General features: G+C 37.1%; 1 long non-coding RNA gene across 1 annotated transcript; it reads right to left on the reverse strand.

Annotated features, from left to right (window-relative positions):
* Nucleotides 1-2,574: 2,574 nt before the first annotated feature.
* On the reverse strand, nucleotides 2,575-8,389 carry LOC122546905. Its single transcript, XR_006310835.1, has 3 exons — nucleotides 8,311-8,389; nucleotides 5,588-5,699; nucleotides 2,575-2,660 (listed from the first exon to the last, which is right to left on the reverse strand). It is a non-coding gene; the product is annotated as an uncharacterized LOC122546905 (long non-coding RNA).
* Between the last annotated feature and the right edge of the window lie 8,283 nt (nucleotides 8,390-16,672).

Below are 16,672 nucleotides of genomic sequence, written 5' to 3' on the forward strand. Positions count from 1 at the left end.
AAGTTATATTGACTAATAAATTAACTCGATCACATGTTGATGCAGATTTTTAAACTGAATCCTACTATGGTGAGTTTTGCATCGTTAGTTGTTAGCAATTCTAGATATTACTACTCCCAAGAGCAGCTCAAATTGCATTGATTATACTCAGACTTTGCTGTGACAAATACTGCATCTAACAAAGCTAAAACAATTATTTAATAAAGACAATAACAATACTCGGTCAGTTTATGTTTACATCAAATTTGACCTGCATTAGGGTCAGTTGTGTAAGAAGATTTCAACCAACACACTCTGATAGATCTTGGTCAATGGGAACTTTCAATAGGTGAACAATCGATTTGAAGGACAAGGATATCCTTACAATACTGCAAATCTAATCTACCCACTGACAATAGCTCTTGTCAATCTACATTCGTACATTAGTTCGAGTGGATTGGAGATTACCATAACCATAACTGTTCAGGATGTGGGATGGCAGGACAGGATGAAGGTAGTGAATGGGAACCGAGCAAATTCTAAATTAAAAGAACTTGTGCTTAAAATGCTCATAATTTGTGATTTCTGTTTGAATGATGTGGTTTATGAAAATAGTAACACATAATCTAGTAACACAAGACATTACTGATTATCATTTCTACAAATAAAGAGATGAAATTTTATTTGAAAAGGCACTAAATTAAAATAAAATCGCATTACTTCACTTCTTCAAAACCAAAACACAGTAGTGTAATTACACAATTATGGCAGTTTTAAAAGCTCAAAAGAAATCACAGATAGTATCAATACATTAATTTTCAAAACAATTGTCAGCATTATCTCCCCAGTCTTATTCTTCATAAGTATGGCACTACAATTTGTCACTTATCTCTGTGCAATTGTAACAAATATATTCACTTATTCAAACATTAAGTTAGTAATTATGACTCCATACTCATCCTCAATTTAAATAGATGTTTCAAAATTCTAAAACAAAAGCCTCTCAGTCTTGACCAACTGATCACAGTGTATATTCTCACAATTGGCATAAACATGAAAAATTACTAATTTAAGATTGGCAGAATCGGGCGGGGGAATGAAAATAAAACCACCATGACAGATGAAGCTACTTTATTGAAAAATAAAGAATAACTCAGCTTTTAAAAAACTAGATGAAGCGCTATATCTTTCAAACTATGCAAAGATGATATCGCCTTACCATTTGCAGAAATCACTAAAGATAATCAGGATTTAATTAAAGAAGTCCACGCAGTCCTCAGTGTTGTACTAGTTGACCATTACGTTGTTTATGTTTAACTTGGTATCACAAATAAAAGAAAAAAAGAGTACACCGACAGCAGCCGATTTCTCGCTACTTCTCAATGCTTCATCCCCGCTAGATACAATGTTTAAGTTTAATAATTAAGTAACAATACGAAATCATGATTTTTTTTAAGCCCCTTTCCGTGTAACTAAGTTTTCTTTCTTTATTCCAGAGTGGTTTCATGCACATATACACGTGTGCTTGTTTGTTTGAAAATTAAATTAGATAACACATCAGAGTTATTTTAATACGTTTTTCGCTATCTTGTGGTTAGAATAATTGTTAACTGCACCGGCACGAATTCATTTATTGGCTTAAACTGCTTGTGAGTTCGAGAGCGAATAAAGATTCGCTCTTTTGAAAAGTGTTGCATTTTCTTCTACGAAGAACAAAAATACAAAAGTTCAGCATCATTTTTTTTGTAGAATCTACTAGCGATGTACTTGAACTAATAAAAAAAATCATAACTGTTGAAAATGGCGGCGGGAAGCAGCCTCAGGATCCATCAGAAAAAAAAAGTTTTTTAAAAAAATACTCATTTATGTCTGGATCCAAAAAATATCTACTTTTGTTCTTGCCTGGAAAAGTGGGAAAAGTAAAGTGTTGATGCTGAGTGGTTCCTTCAGAAGTTACGCAACCGTAAGTTACTGATTCGTTTGAAATTAGATTCTACTTGGAAGGAAAAATGATCTTATTGAATTAAATCCATCAGTTTAAACTTGATATTCCTTTTCTCTGTTCTCAGTCAAAACTAGCGCTCAAGAAATTACAAGTTTCGATATTCTTATAATAAACTGAATAACTTGCTTATTTTTTAAAAAAACTAATCGCATAATTAAGTAAATTCCCAAAATGAGGATTGTTATCCTTTTCAGTATCCTACTTTTCAAATTGTTTCAATTTCTCCATTTGCGCACAAACTACAACTAAAGTTTTTTTTCGGTTTTTATGTTAATTTATTTAAATCTACTGTCAAACTTGAACTTGACTTTTACTTGTTTTGGAGGTGGGGAGGGGAGGAAAGATGTAAATTTACAGAGCGGTGAATTCGGTCAGATCTCCCAAGGAGCTGAGTCAAATGTGCCTTTTAGTTTTAAATTTTTGCACGGAGGCTAGGATTTGAGAAATGCGGGGGAGGGGCTGTTCTTATTTTGCTCTAAGAGATAGTCGGGTATACTCAGCGCCATTTTGTAGCTAAAGAGCAGCTTCTTTCTGCCTTCTCCACTCACCTGGGAAACGGAAGCGGAAATAGACTCATCTGGCGCTGCTAACCAATAGGGTGCGGCAGCGTCAGCCAACGGGCCTGCGCGTGAGCCGCGGGTGCGAGGATTACGTAACTGCACATTTCAACAGCCACCTGTACAAAGATGTCCGAACATAATAAGTATTCCTATCACTGTGGTATCTTCCAGAAACACTGCAATTTACTTTCTCCGTATCAAACCCATATAATTCATACCTTGTATAGAAACCATAACTTTTTAAAAAATGTGGTTTTAATTTAAAATACTCAGTTTTGCTTATTGTTGTCATGCTCTACAAAGGGTATTCTGTATCAAACTACATCATTGTATTATCAATTCACCAGACTATTCCACTTAAACCCGTTTTCTCAGATTGCTTGGTAATACAAAACTTGAAGATCAATTCTGTTTCCTCAACCTAGTGCTGATGAGTGCCTCCTAAAAATGTTTAAATCCTGCTTGTCCCTCCAATTTTGCATTTGCCCCTGTAATGCCTCCAATTTGGTACACTGAAATCTTCCACCTTTTGAGACTGGAGTCAAGTGTGTGGTGCTGGAAAAGCACGGCACCATCCAAGAAGCAGGAGAATCGATGTTTCAGGCATTAGCCCTTCATCAGGAATTCATCACCTTTGAGATTGGTTTTAATTACATCTTCTGCCACCCTGCATCCTACCAATCTGGCATATATTAGCATCCCATTTCTTATTAATTCTGTTTTCATCTCTTTCATGGTCAGCACATGTAAACCAACTTAACAAACATCAAGCTGCTCTTGTTATTAACTGAAAACTTCAAACCGAACACTTCATAGCTATCATTACATTCTCACATGCACCAGTCACTCACTCTAGTTCACCATCACTTATATCCAAAACCACACCCTTTTCAAGCTAAACAAATGAACACATGAATAGATCTTTTCAAGTTTTCCTTCTAGATTTACTTTAAATAATTTGATACAACCTTGAAGTTAAATAAAAATACTTTTAGCAATTTGTCTAAAGAGCAGTGTTGAGTGTACAGCGCATGCTAAGACATTTGTTAAAATCTGCATTTGGCTAACAGTGGCATATCTATTAGCAAAAATATCAAGTTCAGACTTCTCTTTTGGCCTTCAGTAAAATTTTTAAGGACTATAGTAAAAGAGAGAAAATAATAAGGACAGATTTGGGATAGTCAGTATGGCTTTGTGCGTGGGAAATCATGCCTCACAAACTTGATTGGGTTTTTTGAAGAAGTAACAAAGAAGATTGAGGGCAGAGCAGTAGATGTGATCTATATGGACTTCAGTAAGGCGTTCGACAAGTTTCCCCATGGGACACTGATAAGAAAGGTTAGATCTCATGGAATACGGGGAGAACTAGCCATTTGGATACGGAACTGGCTCAAAGGCAGAAGACAGAGGGTGATGGTGGAGGGTTGTTTTTCAGACTGGAGGCCTGTGACCGGTGGAGTCCCACAAGGATCGGTGCTGGGCCCTCTACTTTTTGTCATTTACATAAATGATTTGGATGCGAGCATAAGAAGTACAGTTAGTAAATTTGCAAATGACACCAAAATTGGAGGTGTAGTGGACAGCGAAGAGGGTTACCTCAGATTACAACAGGATCTGGACCAGATGGGCCAATGGGCTGAGGAGTGACAGATGGAGTTTAATTTAGATAAATGAAAGCTGTTGCATTTTGGGAAAGCAAATCTTAGCAGGACTTACACACTTAATGGTAAGGTCCTAGGGAGTGTTGCTGAACAAAGAGACCTTAGAGTGCAGGTTCATAGCTCCTTGAAAGTGGAATCGCAGGTAGATAGGATAGTGAAGAAGGCGTTTGGCTGGGGCTGTTTTCCCTGGAGTGTCAGAGGTTCACAAAGAGGTTTACAAAATTATGAGTGGCATGGATAGGGTAAATAGACAAAGTCTTTTCCTTGGGGTCGGGGAATCCAGAACTAGAGGGCATAGGCTTAGGGTGAGAGGGAAAAAATACAAATGAGACCTATGGGGCAACTTTTTCACGCAGAGGCTGGCAAGTGTATGGAATGAACTGCCAGAGGTTGTGGTGGAGACTGGTACAATTGCAACATTTAAGAGGCATTTGGATGGGTATATGAATAGGAAGGATTTGGAGGGATATGGGCCGGGTGCTGGCAGGTGGGACTAGATTGGGTTGAGATATCTGGTCGGCATGGACGGGTTGGACCGAAGAGTCTGTTTCCATGCTGTCCATCTCTGACTCTAATATTCAGTTGATATGGGAAGATGACCTATTATCTAAATGGGGGAGATTTTGGGGTGCTGCGGTACAGAGGGATCTGGGTGTCCTCATTCATGAGTCACAGAAAACTAGCTGATAATAAAGAAAAAATGGAATGTTGGCTTTTATAGCTAAAGGAATAGAATATAAAGGTAAGGAAGTAGTTACAACTATACAAGTCATTGGTCAGACTGCATCTGGAGTATTGTGCACAATTTTCATCCCCTTATTTCAAAAAATATAGTGTCATTGGAGGCAATTCAGAGGAGGTTCACTAGATTGACCCCAGGGATGAAGGTTTGACATATGAAGAGAGATTGAACAGTTTAGGCCTACACTCTCTGGACTTGAGAAAAATGAGGGGAAATCAAATTGAGGTATTCAAGGTAATAATAGGTATGTATAAAATAGATGAAACAGATGCTTCCTCTTGTGGGGCATTCTAAGATGTAAGGTCATATTCTTAGGATAAGGGGTAGCAAACTTAAAACAATTGAGAAGAAACTACTTTGTCCAAAGGGTTGTGAATCTATGGAATTTGCTACCCCAAAGTGAAGTGGATACTGGGACAGTGAGTAAATTTTAAGGATGAGTTTGACAATTTTTAAATTGGTAATGGGTTGAAGGATTATGGAGAGAAGGCAGGAAAATGGGGGTGAGGAGCATATCAGCCACGATCGAATGGGGGAGCAGACTTCATGGGCTGAATGACCTAATTCTGCTCCCATATCTTATGAACTTATGATCCATTTTTTAACATTTCAGTGAGAAAAATGTATATAAAAGCCTTACCTTGGACATCAGAGATTCAATTACCAAGAAAAAACTGATGGGGAAGCTTTCCAAAAGGCATAGTGATTTTGTGGAAACAATACTACAGCATCCATGATAGTGCAAAAGGAGGCTTGAACATAAAATAATGAAATATCAATTAGAATGCAATTTGCTGGCATCACATGAAAATATACAGACAAATGTACACATTTCAATGTGAAAATTGCCAGAAGAGATATTTACATGTAATTTCCAATAGAATGTATGTCCCATGTGATTTGCAATATCTATTATGTATTGGAAATCAGTATAGATGTGTGCACATCTATGACTTTTTTTTCATTGAGTATACAAATTTATTTTGGAAACAACCTATGTAAACAAATCATAATATGGTTATATTTAGCAGTACAATAGTGTCTCAGTTTGTTGTTCAGCCTGTACCACAAAAACCCCCATGTTGCACTTTCACTTCCTGGCTGTGAAGGTGCTGATGTGACTCTAGTGGTAAGAGAATATAATTATAATGTGACAAAATTGCAAAGGTAGCTTTTGATAATGGATGTAAATGGGACTTTGTTTTGTAAAAAAGAAAGTTGAAGGAGATTTTAATATTATGTATTGTTGTATCTGGCATGTGTAATCATTCTGCGATAATTTACACTAGATGCAAAGGAGTCTTAAATAGGGAAAGAAACCTGAACTCTTTTGATCTGGAAACATGTGCCCAGACTACCCAATATTATTGTTTACATCTATATTACATGTAGTCCATATTCAGTAGAATACTCAGTTTTAAGAATACCATACAATGTTACGTTGCTGGAAATGAGCAGATATTCTACTTGAATCTGCTTGTGAGTTCTTTTTGTATAATCATTGAGTGGTATTCATTATAATAAATGCATATCCTTATATAGTATGTTCACTTATCTACAAGGTGTAAATGAATTGAATGTTTGTAACACCAGACAATGGATGAATCCTTAGAATTCCACTTGCACTATTCAAAAGATAGAATCTCAGATAAAATATTCAGTAAATGTACCCCATAAAAATCAACATGCAAGCTGTACTGCAGATACAAACATACAAATTTGGAGCAGAAGTAGGTGGTGTGATCCGTTGAGCGTGCTCCATCCTTCAACAAAATCAAGGCTGATCTCTGTTTCAAATTTTACTTTCCCATCTACCCTAACTTCTCTTGCAAAACAGGAATCTATCTACTTCTCAGCTTTTTAAAAACATGAATGACCCTGCCCAAACCACCTTCCTTGAAAACATTTCTCTTTATCTCCAAAAGTACTACGCCTTTACTCTCTTCATCTAAGTAATTGATATAAAATGGAAGAAGCTGAAGCCCCTGAACTGTGGCAATCCACTTAACAGATTCTGCTAATCATATACATAGTGTTTTCTACCAGCCTTCCAATCTTCTAACTATGCTACTGTGTTATCCACTACATTATATATTTCTACTTAGTGCAATCATCTTTTATATGGCATCTTGTCAAATGCCTTCTGAAAATTCAAGTACAGTGTGTCTACAGTTTCCCTTTATCCACAACAGTTGTAACTGGATGTTGTTTTGATAAACAATATTAACAGATATTAGATTATCTAAATGCAAATTAGCACAGTTTACATAATAAGACACAATGCACCAATCAAATACTCACAACAAGCAGACATGAATATATATATATATGAACATATATTCTATATTATATTTGCCCCCATATTGCATTAGCAATGCAGAGACAGGTTAGGGAATTTGTCATGAAGAGTAAGGTGTTGAAAGTTTTAATTGTAGTAATCTTGCATCTGAATCATAAGATGATGGGTCCAGCTCAAATTGAAAGACTTCAACACTTAATTGGCTGATACCAATGTAGGAGAAAGTGAGCACTGCGATGAAAGAGTACTGCACTGTTGGAGGTGTCATCTCTCTGAGATATTAATCTAGGGCTGTTGGTTCTTTCAGATGGACATAAATGATCCCAGGGCACTATTAGAAGAACATTACAATATCATGTAATCCTTAGTCAATGTCACTAAAACAGATTAGCTGATAATTTTATTAATTGTGTTTGGGGCATTGCTTTGAAAATTGGGTACTGTATTTCTCTTCAATTGAAAAGCAGCTGATTTTCAAAAGTACATTATTGGCTGTGATTTCTGGAGTGATGAAAGGTAATAGTTTTTTTCTATAGTCAATTGTAAATATATACACAAAAATGACTTGTACTATAATGATGAGTATTATTGTGTCTCTACAAGCAAAATCTACATGCTCTTTTAGCTGTAAAAATGATTTACTGATAATTAATCAGAAATAGAATTGTATCAACGGTTTCATTTATGTACACATGACATTGCAGACAAATTTGCGGACGGTTGAATTCCACAGCCAATTTACACAAAATGCAGTGCATGCAAATATTCTAACAGAATTATGCAAGTACAAATTCAACTATGGAGGAAAATCCTACTCACACTTGTTTACAGGAAGAATCCACACACTGTATTTCATGCAGATCTACAGAATCTCTGCTGTACAGATAAATGCATACGACTTCAAATGTATATTCTTGTCATGTATATACAATGTATGTGCCGTTGTATGTACACAGGATTGCAGGCAAATCTATTCATGGATACATATGCGCATCTTTCTACAAACACTTTGCTGTACAGGCAAATACACAGACATTAATTATTGCAAAGAAATGTATACTCACGGGCCAAATGTAATATATGCAGATAGATCACAGACTCTGAACTGCATAAGAAAATCTTTATAACACTGAGGGATGTGCACATACATTCGAACCTGCATCAAAAACAGCTCGCACACTAAAGTGGAATGCACTAATTCCAATACGCAGGCACCCTGGTCCACCATGGAACAAGTTACGATATACATCTAACAAAGTTTTTTTTTGTTTCTGAAAATCTTATTTTTCCCTGAAATTCAAATAATACCCGTTTAGTTATGGAGAATATCAATCTTGTACTATTTGATTCAGCAGTGTAGCCGTTCTGTGCTGCATTTATACTGCAGCAACTAGTCTTATATCTGGATACGCATGCTCAGGGCTCCTCTCCCAGTTGGTAACATTTTAAATGTTTGGATTAACACCAGCGGCAGTATCCGCTGTATCGCAAATTCAAAACGCAGCATCATTCGGGCGAATCCCTTTTATTTTAAATTTCCACCATTTAAATTGAACATTTAATAAGCACATTTCATCTTATTCTATAAATGACAAATATATTCTCCATGCAACGTTATGGGTTAGAGATCGATCTGGGATGTTGCTACATCGCTGGATTACTTAAATCATTGTTCAATGGCAGTCCCAGAATTGTGAAATAATTAACTTTTTACATAAAATGTAAGCAATCTGCTAACGACCATCAGAGAAATCTAATAGCAGGCGATAGTCCGGAAATTGGGTCGTCAAATCAGTCTCGTTCTGCTGCTTGCCGACCGAACCCGACAGTGACAAGGAGTTTCATTTCCCTGCGTTTCTCTCCGCAACCCAAAATCCGCTTCACACAATCCGCAGTTCTTTTTTTTTGTCTTTAATTAGTGTGTAATATTAAGTGTACGTTCTTGGGATGTTAATTGAAATTGTGCACATCTTCGCTGCCGTTGGTGGATATATCAGGAATTTCAACGAGAGTGCACGGAGGTAGATGGTACAGTACAGGGAACGCTCGCAGTATTATGTAACCCCCCACGCCCCCGGCAGCAAAGGGGAACATTGCAGAGTCGAAACAACTTCATTTGTATGTTCCGCAAAACACGCGGAAATCTTTGACTGCGGGGTTAGAATCGGAGTCCGAAGTTGGGCGAAACTGAAACTTGTTACCGTCAGTGTGAAGTGCTCCAGGTCAGAACCGCGGAAGGGAAGACCCCGGGACAAACAAATCCCCGTCAGTGTCTCAGCCGCGGCTGTATAATCCAACCCAGTCCGGCGATCCCGCCTGCTTCTGGTACTCTATTACACTATCAACGCAGGCACTAAAATGGCTTGGTTTCGATATTTTTCCAGGATCATTTCTCAGCATTGTACTGACTTAAAAAGGCAAGGGGTAGTTGGCTGTGGAGCTGTGTAGCAATATTTAGTGATATTTTGCTGTCCTGGTATACGGAGGATAAAGTTTAAAAATCACACAACACCAGGTTATAGTCCAACAGGTTTAATTGGAAGCACACTAGCTTTCGGAGCGCCGCTCCTTCATCAGATGATAGTCGCATGAAGGAGCGTCGCTCCGAAAGCTAGTGTGCTTCCAATTAAACCTGTTGGACTATAACCTGGTGTTGTGTGATTTTTAACTTTGTACACCCCAGTCCAACACCGGCATCTCCAAATCATGACTACTACGGAGGATAAAACATTGACTGGAACTTCGAAAAGTGATGTCTTTCTTCGAGTTTCTTTGCCCAGAATCCAGATCAATGTTATTTTTAAAATTTCACACATAAAATAAACCTATTGTTTTGAATTAAACCCGAGGTTAGTTTGTATTGGTAATTTAGTGCCCCTTTTAAAAAGGTAATTTCGAAAGTTGCAGCGTGGTGTCTAAAAGGGAGTGAAGGAGGGAACACTGTATGGACTACACTCTTAGTTGTGAGAATCAAATGATGAATAACTTTCTGTTGTGTTCGATGGGGTATCCTGAATCTAATCCCCTCCCCACCCCACCCACCCCAAAAGGGATCTAACCCAGCACTTCCCTATCCAGGGAGGGGCACCGGCTCAGACCCACTGCCCAGCTGGCGCATACTGCTCTTTCTCCTGAAGTCTTGGGGGAATTCTCCTGGACTATTGACATGCACATTCAAAAACGAACTATAAACAAATACTCATTATTCACTTCTCAAGAATTAAAACGCCTTATTACTGATTTATGTTTTCATAATTAACGGGCGGGAGATAAATTGCTGTTCAAGCTGAGGTAAAACGGAGAACTGAATGCAGAATTCCAGTTTGTATTCCTTAGTACTTTCAACTGAATTTAAATTGTGTGGTTTTTTTTGTCAAACAGTTGTGAAGCGATCCACAAATCTGAGACGCTACTGATTTATTTTGCAATTCGATTTTCTTGCAACAAATCATCGCCTAAGCGGACTGGGAGTGGTTACTGCTCCCGGTAAGGTGCACAAAACCCTGTAAACAAGCCAACAGATCGGCTTTGATCCCGAGCTGCAGTGGTGGCACTGATAATGGGGATTTATTAAAAATAAAAACAAGATCTCAATTAGTATCGAAAAGGGGTTGGACATAAAGGGTTTATATTAACTGTCTCAGCTTCAGAATTGTCTTCAAATTTACGCTTAGAAAACTTCGCTTTAAACGATTGCCATTTCATTCAGTTTCTTTTCTTTAAAAAGGCAGTTTTTTAAAGCTTGGATCTTAATACAATTTAGATCAGCATCACATTTTTCAACTCTGGTCTCCAGCATCTGCAGTCCTCACTTTCTCCTAGTACAGTTTAGATCGTCAATCATTCCTTTTATCTGCGGGAACTGTTTTACTAGAACGTGGTTTAGTATCACTCAGAGCAGGGAAGCAACCTAAATTTCATTGACACTTTGCAAAATGGAATAGGCTATGTTAATGTGCAGTGTCATTGTACAGCTCTTTCTGATGCTGCTATAACCTTGCTGCATTTCCACTGTCCAATCTAGAAAATCATGGATTAGTGAGTAAACTCCAACGTCCCTCAACAAGCTCTCAATGGCTTCCAGCTAATATTGAAACACCCTATTGTCATGATATTTGTTATTCACTATTATTAGAAATTTCGGCTCTTCAGTCACATTGTATGTCCTAAATCCCAGTCTTTGGGTTAGCAGAGATAGGAAACTGTCTTTTTAAAACGTTATCCTCTAATGTATCCTCCAAAATAAGAGTGAAATTTCAAATTAAGTGAACTAAACCTTTAGTACATGAATGGACCAATGTAATTTCTGTGCCTTACATTCAAGCATTGCAACATATTTCATTAACATGAAATTTTAAATCTTAACTTGATACTGTACAAGCTACAAGGCTGCAACAGGTACAAAACTGGAGCTGGCTGGTACCACTGAATACAGAGTGAAACAGAATAGGATGCAGACACTTAGCCCATTTTGCTCGGAAGAAACAATTCAACCCTAGAAAATGACTGCATTGACAAGTATTAATCAGTGAATGCACTGATCATCTTGTGATGATACCATGTGAAAACATGCAGGACAGTTTCACGTAAAATAAAAGAAACTGGTTGGGTTGACTGGTTGTGCAAATCAGATTAGCAATCAAGGAGTGTAATTTACCCTGTAAATACATTGAAAAGATATAATACTGCAGCTGTTACAAAAAGAAACTTTTGCTGCAAACAGGTCAGTCTGTGGTTGTTGCCAAAGAAAACTATCTGGGAAAACGATGTTCAATAAATTTGTAAAGTTGTTTTCACACATTTTGATCTGGTAATGTCCTGCAGCTTAGAAGATTCTTTTCTCTGCTTCAGCAGAATAGTTGCAACTAAAAGCCTAACATATATATGTTTATATTTTGAAAAGAAAAACAGAACTGCAGGTACTGGAAATCAGAAACAAAATTAGAAATTGTTGGTAAAACTCAGCAGGTCTGGCAGCATGTGCAGAGAGAATGCGGAGTTAGGTTTTGGGTCCAGTGATCCTTCAGAACTTTCATTTTTTGATTCACTTGAATTTTTTTTTATTGATGTCACTTCACTGTGACATGTTTAAAAAAAATTGCATTTAATGTTTAAATAATTACATAATTTTAACAGAAATGTAATTATTTGTCATTTTATTAACTGGTTGTAATTGTACTAATGGCTTAAAAGTGGCAAATATTGCAGCATTTTATTCATGTGCAACAAATTGGATTGTGAGGGCATATATATACTTGGGTCATTATTGCAATTGTTTGTGTGAGTTAAGGCAGAAATAAATCATGACAAATATTAACCTGGTTATAAAAAAATGCAGCTTCAATTTAAAAAAAAATCAAAAACTTTCTTCACCCCCTAAACAGAGCTGAGAAAGATTGGAATTGAATTATTTGAAGCAGTTATTGAGAGGTACAAGAAGAAAGAAAATTAGAACATCTTAAAGGCTCTATTATTCTACATGTCATTATGTTTGTAGAATACAATGCAAAACAGCAAACCTATATGGCTGCAAATTCCTATATTTCACATTGACTAGAGAAACAACTTGGTGCATGAATATTTGTACACATACGCTAAGACCCACTTATGGATATCTAGATAGAAACATAGGCATAAGAGTAAGCCATTTAGTCCCTTTAGCCTGATCTGTCATTTTTATTAGATTGTAGCGTGAGTGCACCTTGACTCTATATGCTTTGTTCCATATCACTTGATTCCTTTGCCCAGCTAAAATCATCAATCCTAAATTGGCAAATTTTCATTTATCCTTTTCAGAACATATTTTTATCATCCCAAGAGATGATCATATTTTGCATTTTGGAAATGGGCCAATACAACAGTTGGCTCTCTGCCTTACTAAACATAAAGTTTTAAAAAATCATTTAAACTTCAAAATGTTTTAAATCTCTTGTGATTCACCATGTGTCTGAGATGGACAAACCAGAAAATGACTGGTTTGGTTTGGATTGAGTTAACTGATTTCAGCCAGTGTAGAGCTGTTGTTGGCCTCAGTGACCTTGAACTAAAAATGGAATTTCTTTGGCCAATGATATTTGGTCTTGATAGCAATCCCAGCTGTGTGGGTTTGTGAAGTCAAATGAGGACAGGATCTTGTTCAGCTGTGATGCTCTTTGGATTGAATAGTTTGTTAAAAGTCATTGTCAAAGGGTCATACATAGACACTGGTCAGATGGCACCACAGGCTATGATTTGAAGTCCAGAAAGTAATCTTTAGCAGATAGCAACAGGAACGTAAAGAAACAGCATTATATTACCTTGTGGAGACCAGTTGCCAAAGTGCACTTCAGGTGACTTTAAACCTAAATAACATGACACAACCTGTTTCAATGGAATGCAGTAATCACTTCACCGCATGTAATAGCTGTCCCATACAAACAGTATTGAATAAGAATTATAACAACACTTTATCACATGGTAATCAGGTGCTAACTATATATTATTTTGATATAAACCAGAAAGTGCTGGAGAAACACAGCAGCTCTAACTAAGTTCTGACAGAGGGTCACTGGATTTCTCTCTGGTTTTCTCTCCCTAGATGCTGCCTGACTTGCTGAGTTTCTCCAGCACTTTATTTTGTTTTGCATCCTCAGCATTCACAGTTCTTTCTTTTATAGAGTCATAGAGATGTACAGCATGGAAACATGTTATTGATTTGATGGTGTTTTTATTAGGAAAGCATTTATTTGATAGAATTTTCATCAGATCAGAAGATATGCTGGCAGATAGCAAACCTATAGTACACATTGTGTATTGATTCACAATCATCACCAAATTAAGCAGACATTCCTGTAAAATCGTGCTTTACAAACTGCTATAAAAATCCGGAAGAATAATAAGGTATTGAAAATTAATTGGAACTGTGCCTAATTAAATTGTAAAATGTATGCCTCCTCATCCAAAATGTGGCTGGGTGGGGTGCACACATTTTCTATCAAACATATTGGAAAATGTTTCAGTATTGACATGCAGGACCTAACTACGAAACAGGCAAATGGTAAGTAAGGCAGGATGGAGGTTGGGGTAGTAAACCTGCTTTAGATCACCATTTCAAAATTAGATCCATGGAACATAGCTTATGCTTTGCCTAATCAGTGAAATAATGTCAATACATGGCCTAATAAGCAGCCTAAAGCGGTCATTGAAGGATTTGACAAAAAAGGAAATATGAAAATGATACTTACTTGACGAGGAGCCCACCTGCACTGTAGTCCTGAAGAACTGTACCAGCCCTTGTTTAAACCCTTCCTGACTGAGTCTGTACATGGATGATCTCTTGCCGATAGATATTAAACCATCAAACGAAGTGTACTGTGTTCAAAATATTTTTAAAAATCATTAAATTTGTGAATGTATTTATTTTCTAGATTTGATTGAAAAGTTAATGTTATATTTTATCAGTGAGAATAGTTAAAAAAAATTAATGTTACAAGAAAGTAAAAGAAATCTGAATCAAGAGTATGGTGCTGGAAATGCACAGCAGGTCAGGCAGCATCCGAGGAGCAGGAGAATCAACATTTCAGGCATAAGCCCTTCATCAAGAATGAGGCTGGTAGACTGGGGCGGGTTGGGGGAGCTGAGAAATAAATGGGAGGGGGGTGAGGTTGGGGGAAAGTAGCTGAGAGTGCGATAGGTAGATGAAGGTGATAGGTTGGAGAGGAGGGTGGAGCGGATAGATGGGAAAGATGGCGGTGCCGAGGTGGGGGCTTGGGACTGGGATAATGTGGGGGGAGGGAAAATGAGGAAACTGTTGAAATCCACATTTGATCCTGTGTGATTGTAGGGTCCCAAGGCAGAATATGATGCACTCTTCCTCCAGGCGTTGGGTGGTAAGGGTTTGGCGATGGCCAAAAGAAATCTGAATGCCTAGTCAACAAATATCTATTGATGGTGAGTTAGTATTCCAGATTCCAATATTTAATTCATTCTAATTTTAAGACATACTGGATGAACAAAACAGTTCTACATTTAGCTAGATGTTCCTAAACAAAGGAAACCCAGATGTGAATTTATACAGTACAGGAAAAAACTTGTGATAAAATTAACACCACTTTTGCAATGGTTTAGAAATTATTTTTAGTTAGGCATAAATTTTTTGCACAAAGTTGATGTGTTAATTTTTACAGTTTCTTAAAATCACTTTTTTTAATCTCACTAAATTATGCCTGTGCATCTCTTCCATATTCACACAGAAACAATATGTGATATGGTAAAAAATACTAAATCTCTTTCTCTGTTCAATAATGTACAAGGCGTGGGGGTGTAAATTGTTTATTGTTACTGACCTCCTCTCTTGTCCAGAACAGATGTATCTCTTAAAAATATGTTGTGGTGAAATTCACCAAACCCTGTTTGTGAAGTCCAATTTAAAATGACCTGCAGCAATGTTTTTGGGATTAAAGCAGTGTTGATTTACAGCATTCAAAACTTAGGGGCATTGTTCAAAACACATTTTTTTTCGAGAAAGAGAAGAACAAATTACTTCCAATCAAATAAGTAGATCAGAATTAGTTCACTTAAACAGTCCAGTAAGTCATTGTCCAGTTAAGGTTCTTTCAGTTGGCTGTGCACAGGTGTCACTCTCCCAAGAGCCAAGGGACAAGGGACAATTCAATTGATGTTCAAGGTGTAGTAGTTGTCAGCTGGGAAGTTATTCGCTTCACAAGCAAATGCAGATTTCTTTTCAAAAATCAATAAGATCAGAGACGGGTGTTTAGCTGAGCCTGAAATTGTTCACTGTACTGGTATGGCAAACAGACTGAGGAAAAAAAAGACAGAAACAGAAATTGGTGGTGAAACTCAGTAGGTCTAGCAGCATCTGTGGGGAGAAAGCAGAGTTCATGTTTCAAGTCTGGTAACTCTTCATCAGCACTGTTTTGCTTCAGATCTCAAGCATCGGCAGTTCTTTATTTTACATTACAGAACAAAACACAAAGATTTATAACAGGTGAAGGTGATTTTAAACAAACCAGCAGTTTCAGCTGATGTGATGGATTTTATGTTCAATTTACAGCAACGGTTGTGTTTTGTAGTAGATAGTTGTTCAGTCATTTGCACTGAGTCAATCAAAAACTGGTTTGTTGGTCTCCTTTATTCAGAACTGGATGAGGTAAATATCTTGTTTGCATTGTTCACTCAACATGAAGGTTCATATAATGCAGGAAATATCTCTTTCTAGGAAGTGATGAGCTTTGTCTTATCTAAGCAATTGCACAAACCGTTCCACTAACACTTGATGTACCCATTCTATGTTCAATCAGCGCCGTTTTAAAATTCGATGACAGACCATATAAGAGTGAAAACATATTTTTAACAGGGTAAATGTTACTATTTAAAACAGTTTATTAGCCAGTCTCCCTCTCTTCACTCTCACTCCACTCTGCTCTC

Source organism: Chiloscyllium plagiosum, unplaced genomic scaffold (assembly GCF_004010195.1).
Source record: "Chiloscyllium plagiosum isolate BGI_BamShark_2017 unplaced genomic scaffold, ASM401019v2 scaf_9258, whole genome shotgun sequence".
Lineage (NCBI taxonomy): Eukaryota > Metazoa > Chordata > Chondrichthyes > Orectolobiformes > Hemiscylliidae > Chiloscyllium > Chiloscyllium plagiosum.